General features: G+C 36.9%; 1 non-coding gene across 1 annotated transcript; it reads right to left on the reverse strand.

Moving 5' to 3' along the window:
- Nucleotides 1-899: 899 nt before the first annotated feature.
- trnac-gca (transfer RNA cysteine (anticodon GCA)) lies at nt 900-971 on the reverse strand. The gene has a single exon. It is a non-coding gene; the product is annotated as a tRNA-Cys (tRNA).
- Nucleotides 972-6176: the final 5205 nt, after the last annotated feature.

Here is a 6176-nt window from a genome sequence, read left to right on the forward strand (position 1 = left end):
TCGTCTTAAGTTAGCTACCACAAAATGCTCGTGGACTCGAGGAGGGGTGAGGATTGACTCGAGGAGGGGTGAGGATTGACTCGTGGAGGACTGACGATTGACTCGAGGAGGGGTGACGATTGACTCGTGGAGGACTGACGATTGACTCGAGGAGGGGTGAGGATTGACTCGTGGAGGACTGACGATTGACTCGAGGAGGGGTGACGATTGACTCGTGGAGGACTGACGATTGACTCGAGGAGGTCTGACGATTGACTCGAGGAGGTCTGACGATTGACTCGAGGAGGGGTGAGGATTGACTCGTGGAGGACTGACGATTGACTCGAGGAGGGGTGACGATTGACTCGAGGAGGTCTGACGATTGACTCGAGGAGGTCTGACAATTGACTCGAGGAGGGGTGACGATTGACTCGAGGAGGTCTGACGATTGACTCGAGGAGGTCTGACGATTGACTCGAGGAGGGGTGAGGTCTGATGTCTGATGATTGACTCGAGGAGGGGTGACGATTGACTCGAGGAGGGGTGACGATTGACTTGAGGAGGGGTGAGGATTGACTTGACGAGGGGTAAGGTCTGAGGATGTCCTAAAATGGACACCGTATTGGTGTTCACTGTTAACCGAAAGGTTTGTGGTTTGAGCTCAAACAGGAACTCTTTTTTATATTAAACTGGCCAGCCAGATTGCCTTCCCAGGCGGCCTTCTCAAGAGAGGCCAAGCTTCTAATTTCTCCAGTTGTAAAGGGTGCGGTGGCCAAGTGGTAAGGTGTTTGGTCCCGTAAATTGAGGATCACGTCTTCAAACCCTGTCTGTACCTTGTTGCTGTCTTTGAAACACTATTTTTTGCTTCTAGCTGAAATAAAAAATGTTAACGTGCATTTTGTATTTTAATTTAGAAAAAAAGGGGGCACTCGGATTTGAACCGGGGACCTCTTGATCTGCAGTCAAATGCTCTACCACTGAGCTATACCCCCGACTCACTAGACTATTGCAGCTATGCCCTTTTCTGCCAAGCACAACCAACGGTGCCGAGCTGCAGTTTCAGAAATGCAACCTATCAATGGCTAGTTATTTTTTACCTTGTGTCCCGCAGCAATATTTTTCAACAAAACATTCAAGAAGTATTGTATAAGGTCCGTCAAGTAATAGAATAACACGTTGTTATACATGTATCTCTTTGAAAAATAGATAATAATCAGAAAATGCTTAATGTTTTTTATTTCAAGAAATTAAACTAAATACAAAATATAGTGTTGAAAAAAAGAGAGAAGCTTTATGGTTTCTGAAGTACGTTATAACGTTCCCCAAAATGTTCTGAAAACAAGGACACCAAGTCCAAGATGCCACTGTAACACATTTTTTAGTGCATTTTGTTTTTATTGGAAGAGAGTCAAATACAGCCAAAAAATGTCTGGTCATGGGGGGAGCATCCCACTGAAAAACACTCGGTCCTTCAAAGGGTTTAGCAAAGGTTGGTTTGCTTGAGCTCACCCTAGAAAAGTGGTTGTTACTTTATTTTTTAATATATTAAATTGAAAGCCACAGCTTGCCTTGTCAGACGTCTTTGACAGATTATTTAAGAAGCGCCATGCTTTGCATTCTTATGACAGTCATCATTTTCATGTTACGTATTCTTCATGGTAACAGTGAAGATGCTTTCCAAGTCAATTTCTATAAATATAAGGGGACACTCTGATATTCCTTTTTACATGTTATGTCCGAGATTGGTTAAATGTAATTTTTTATTAAATGTTTCCATTAAGATTCAACTCACAGCACAACAATTTGTTATCTTATGGTGCTGCTACAGTTGTATTGATTTAAAAACTACATACTATTAGCATGTGCCTTGTTTTATGGTTACTCCTTACTCAGCAATGCGACCATAGCTTCACTCTAATATGAACTCCATTGAATGTAAAACAAAGGCCCTGTCCACACTATGCCTTTAAACCGTATTAGTTGCGTTTAAGCCGGCTTAAAAGTGCTAAATACGGTTTGCGTCCACACTACGCAGCATTTAATATCGTACTCGAGACCACCTCAGGAGGTAGTCTCGAGTCCGGTTCTAATTAGATCGCATCAGGTAGTGCGGTTTATCAGAAGTGTGGACGCTGTAATACCAAACTACATGTTTTGTGTATCCTCCAATATCCCAAAATGCTTTGTGGTATGTTTGGCGAAATACTCAGAGCAGGTGCCCGAAGGAGTTGCTATCACTGTACACTCCGCACTAGGTATTCATTTTTATGCTTCAAAAAATCTTTCAGGACATCTCTGTTAAACTAGTGGGGAAAATCGTATTTTTCTTGAATCGTACTTGTACTTGCTAGAACCAAAGTCATTGTATTTATCTTGCTCTTAACCGTATTATTACTTGTACTGTGATCCTTGAAATGTATTTTTGATTACGACTGTAAGTCGCCCTGGATAAGGGCGGCTGCTAAGAAATAAATAAATAAATAAATAAATAAATAAATAAATAATTAATAATAATAATAATAATAATAATAAATAAATAAACAAAAACACAGCGTTAAATTAGGCGACTGCAAAAATGAAATGCGAGTTAAAAGTAGGATCGGGAATGAACAAATTACGTAATTTGTCAGCTCTGTTTGAAATAAAATTAAGAGGACCAGAATTAGGCTCAGGCAAGATATGAAGGTAAAAACAAAGATTGTTTTGTAATTAATAGCTTTTTCTGAGTTTAATTATAAAACAGAATCAGCTCAATTTGTTTAAAGGGACTTCACCTGATTAAAAATAAAACCTGAAAACTTCAAGCCCTACTTGTGTGTGTGTTCGGATTTACTTTTTCCGCAATACTGGTAATATTTAATTTATGCAATATTTAATTTATGCAAACTGCAGTTACTGACAGGCTTGATAATTGAGGCAATACTGAATCTTTCAGTTAATTCTTATGAAAAAATAAATAAAAAATTGGTGTATGCTACAGCCGGTAGATGGTGTCAAGTATTAAAAAAAAAATACTATTTGCAAAATAGTATTTACTAATTTCTATTGATCATATATTTCTGGCAACCTATTTTATGTTTGTATTTTAAATACATTTGGAGACCACTGTTGTCTTTTTAAATATTTTCCGTGACTATGTTGCCATCCTTGGCGTACGGAGTCCATTTTAGGACATCCTCAGACCTTACCCCTCCTCAAGTCAATCCTCACCCCTCCTCAAGTCAATCCTCACCCCTCCTCGAGTCAATCCTCATCCCTCCTCGAGTCAATCGTCAGACATCAGACCTCACCCCTCCTCGAGTCAATCGTCAGACCTCCTCGAGTCAATCGTCACCCCTCCTCGAGTCAATCGTCAGACCTCCTCGAGTCAATCGTCTCCCCTCCTCGAGTCAATCGTCAGACCTCCTTGAGTTAATCGTCAGACCTCCTCGAGTCAATCCTCACCCCTCCTCGAGTCAATCGTCAGACATCAGACCTCACCCCTCCTCGAGTCAATCGTCAGACCTCCTCGAGTCAATCGTCACCCCTCCTCGAGTTAATCGTCAGACCTCCTCGAGTCAATCCTCACCCCTCCTCGAGTCAATCCTCACCCCTCCTCGAGTCAATCGTCAGACCACTTCAAGCCATACTATCCCCTCCCCCTTTTTACGGTTACTGGAATAGCTGGACAGAAGTTTAGCAGTGCAGTTTTACTTGCTCGAGAGACCGGTGAGTACTAGAACAATTTAAAAAAAATAAATAAAAAATACACAAATTAAATAGGCCTATATTAATATACGTACACAAACGTACCTTAATAGGACAGCGTGAGTTAGTGCAGTTCAATGTGTTGTACGTTAATTTGAAAATACGTTAAAGAAACTACGTATATTTTTTCACATTTTTTAATTACTTTTATAATATAGGTTGCTGGTGTTTTGCAGTGTTGAAAATCAGACGATGGAAAACCAGAACCGTATCCTTTAAATGAAAACATACACCAATAACTCATATTTTTCTAAGTAACATGCACACTTACCGTTTTATTTGCTTTATTTTAATTTTAAAAGTTGTTTATGTGTTAATGTAAATATTCGTGAAAATAATGTGTTAATAAGTAAGCTAAAGATAATTGAATGTCCGAATTACTGAATTGATAGTAGCTAGCTACATATAAAGTAATATAATAAAATACAATAAAAACATTAGATTTGGTTGCAATTATGTTATTTTCGAATAATTCAAAATTACATTTACATTAACCTCATAAAATAAAGTGTATTCGATTTATTTAAATTACGGCAATCTTCACTATCACCGTACTTCATTTCAACTAATCCTGAAACTCTTTAATGATGGGTACACCCAAAAAGAGATCGTGAGAATGCTTGAAGCCCGTGGTCACAAAATGTCGTAAGTTATTTATATTTCTCATCTTACTTTTGTGCATAATATATTAATTAACTCTTTTATATATTTGAGTTATCAACAAGGTTTTTGAAAGGACATTTATACTACAAACTAAGATTAACACTTAAGTTTGTGATCGGTCATATGATTTGTATCAACACACGTTTATTTATATACAGTTTACCATCTCATTTTGATATAACAGGTTAGTGAAAATACAGTATGTTTGTTTTAAGTAAATACAGTTAATACTACAGTGCAAACTTTCACCTACCACTAATCAATAATCATTCACCTTCAACAAAAAAAATAATAAAATGTAATCTTTAATATTTCAACACTCCCCCTAAGGTTAATATGTCAGTTACAATCTTCTTCTGTTTCACCTATGTAATTAATGCCAACCTTAAGTTATGTTTACTGTTTTAAGTGAAAGGCATCTGAGAAGAATTCTTAAAGCACTGGGATTGAGGCGAAGAAGTGATCACAGACCACTGCATGCAATACGTCAGGCTATAGAGGTATTCAATAGATTTCCTAGCTATCCCTTTGTAATAAAAACAACCTTTAAACTGTGATTTACCAAACAAATTATTTTAATTGTATGTGTCTGTGTGTATATATATAGTGTGGATCTTGGGGAGGCCTTCATCCAGCAGTGGATTGAAAAAGGCTGAAGATGATGATGATGATATATAATGTAATTTCACTCTATATTCCAGAATGAACTTAAACATTGGTCACCAGCCAAAGGTATTCGAGCAATGCACAGGAAAATAAGGGACGGAATGGGTCTCCGGCCTTGCTACAGGTATTTATCATTTTCTGTACATTAATAGATAGCTCCCTGATAAATACTTACGTTGGGATCTTTTTGTTATTTTTCCTTTTGACACCTTTGTTTCATAAGGTATTTTTCTTAGTTTGTTTTTTTTACACATAATGGTACTTATTCAATTATGTCTCAAAAGAGTTTGATTTCTTTGCTTTAGATATAATTAATGAAGAATGAAGCAAACATTATGAAACACACACAGACACACATATATACACATACATATATGCGCGCCATATATGTACATACATTGCCCTAACAAAATATTTGATGGTACGAAATATTAGAGAATACCCGTAATAGCGGGTAGGACTACCTCCAGCTGCAATTACAGCTGTTAGGGGTATTCTCTAATATGTCGTAGTCTCTAATATTTAGTTAGGGCACTGTATAATGTATATAAATAACCTTATTTTTATAGAGATGATGTCCATGAATTCATGAGAGAGCTGGATGGTAGCGGTCTTGTGAGACGTCGTGCAGGGAGAAAAAGAATAGAAAGGAGGAATTACTTTAGTCACGGACCCAATGACAGCTGGCATATAGATGGTAAGTACTAAGTATCATATTATAAGTAGGGTATATAACAAAGAAGCTAAAAGAACATTGAATCAATTTTTTTTGTATTCATGTTGCAGGAAATGATAAACTAAGGTTTTATGGAATTTGGATTCACATTTGCATTGATGGGTATGTGAAAATAATAAATATACATGTAGATCAAAGACAGAAGTGCTTTGACAATGAGTACAACAAAATCAGCTTTAAAACACATGCTGTAAAATAACTTTTTTCATTTTGTTGTCTCTATATGATTTTCTATCTCTACCTTTATTTAAACATTAATGTAACCACTTATATTTTTTAAATCTTTGATAAAAATCTTTTGTATGTATCCATCCATGCATCTATCTATAATCTATCAATCTATCTTTATGTAACTTATGTTTTTTTAACTCTTTATACAAATAGG

This window comes from Acipenser ruthenus, chromosome 23 (assembly GCF_902713425.1).
Source record: "Acipenser ruthenus chromosome 23, fAciRut3.2 maternal haplotype, whole genome shotgun sequence".
Classification (NCBI taxonomy): Eukaryota; Metazoa; Chordata; class Actinopteri; order Acipenseriformes; family Acipenseridae; genus Acipenser; species Acipenser ruthenus.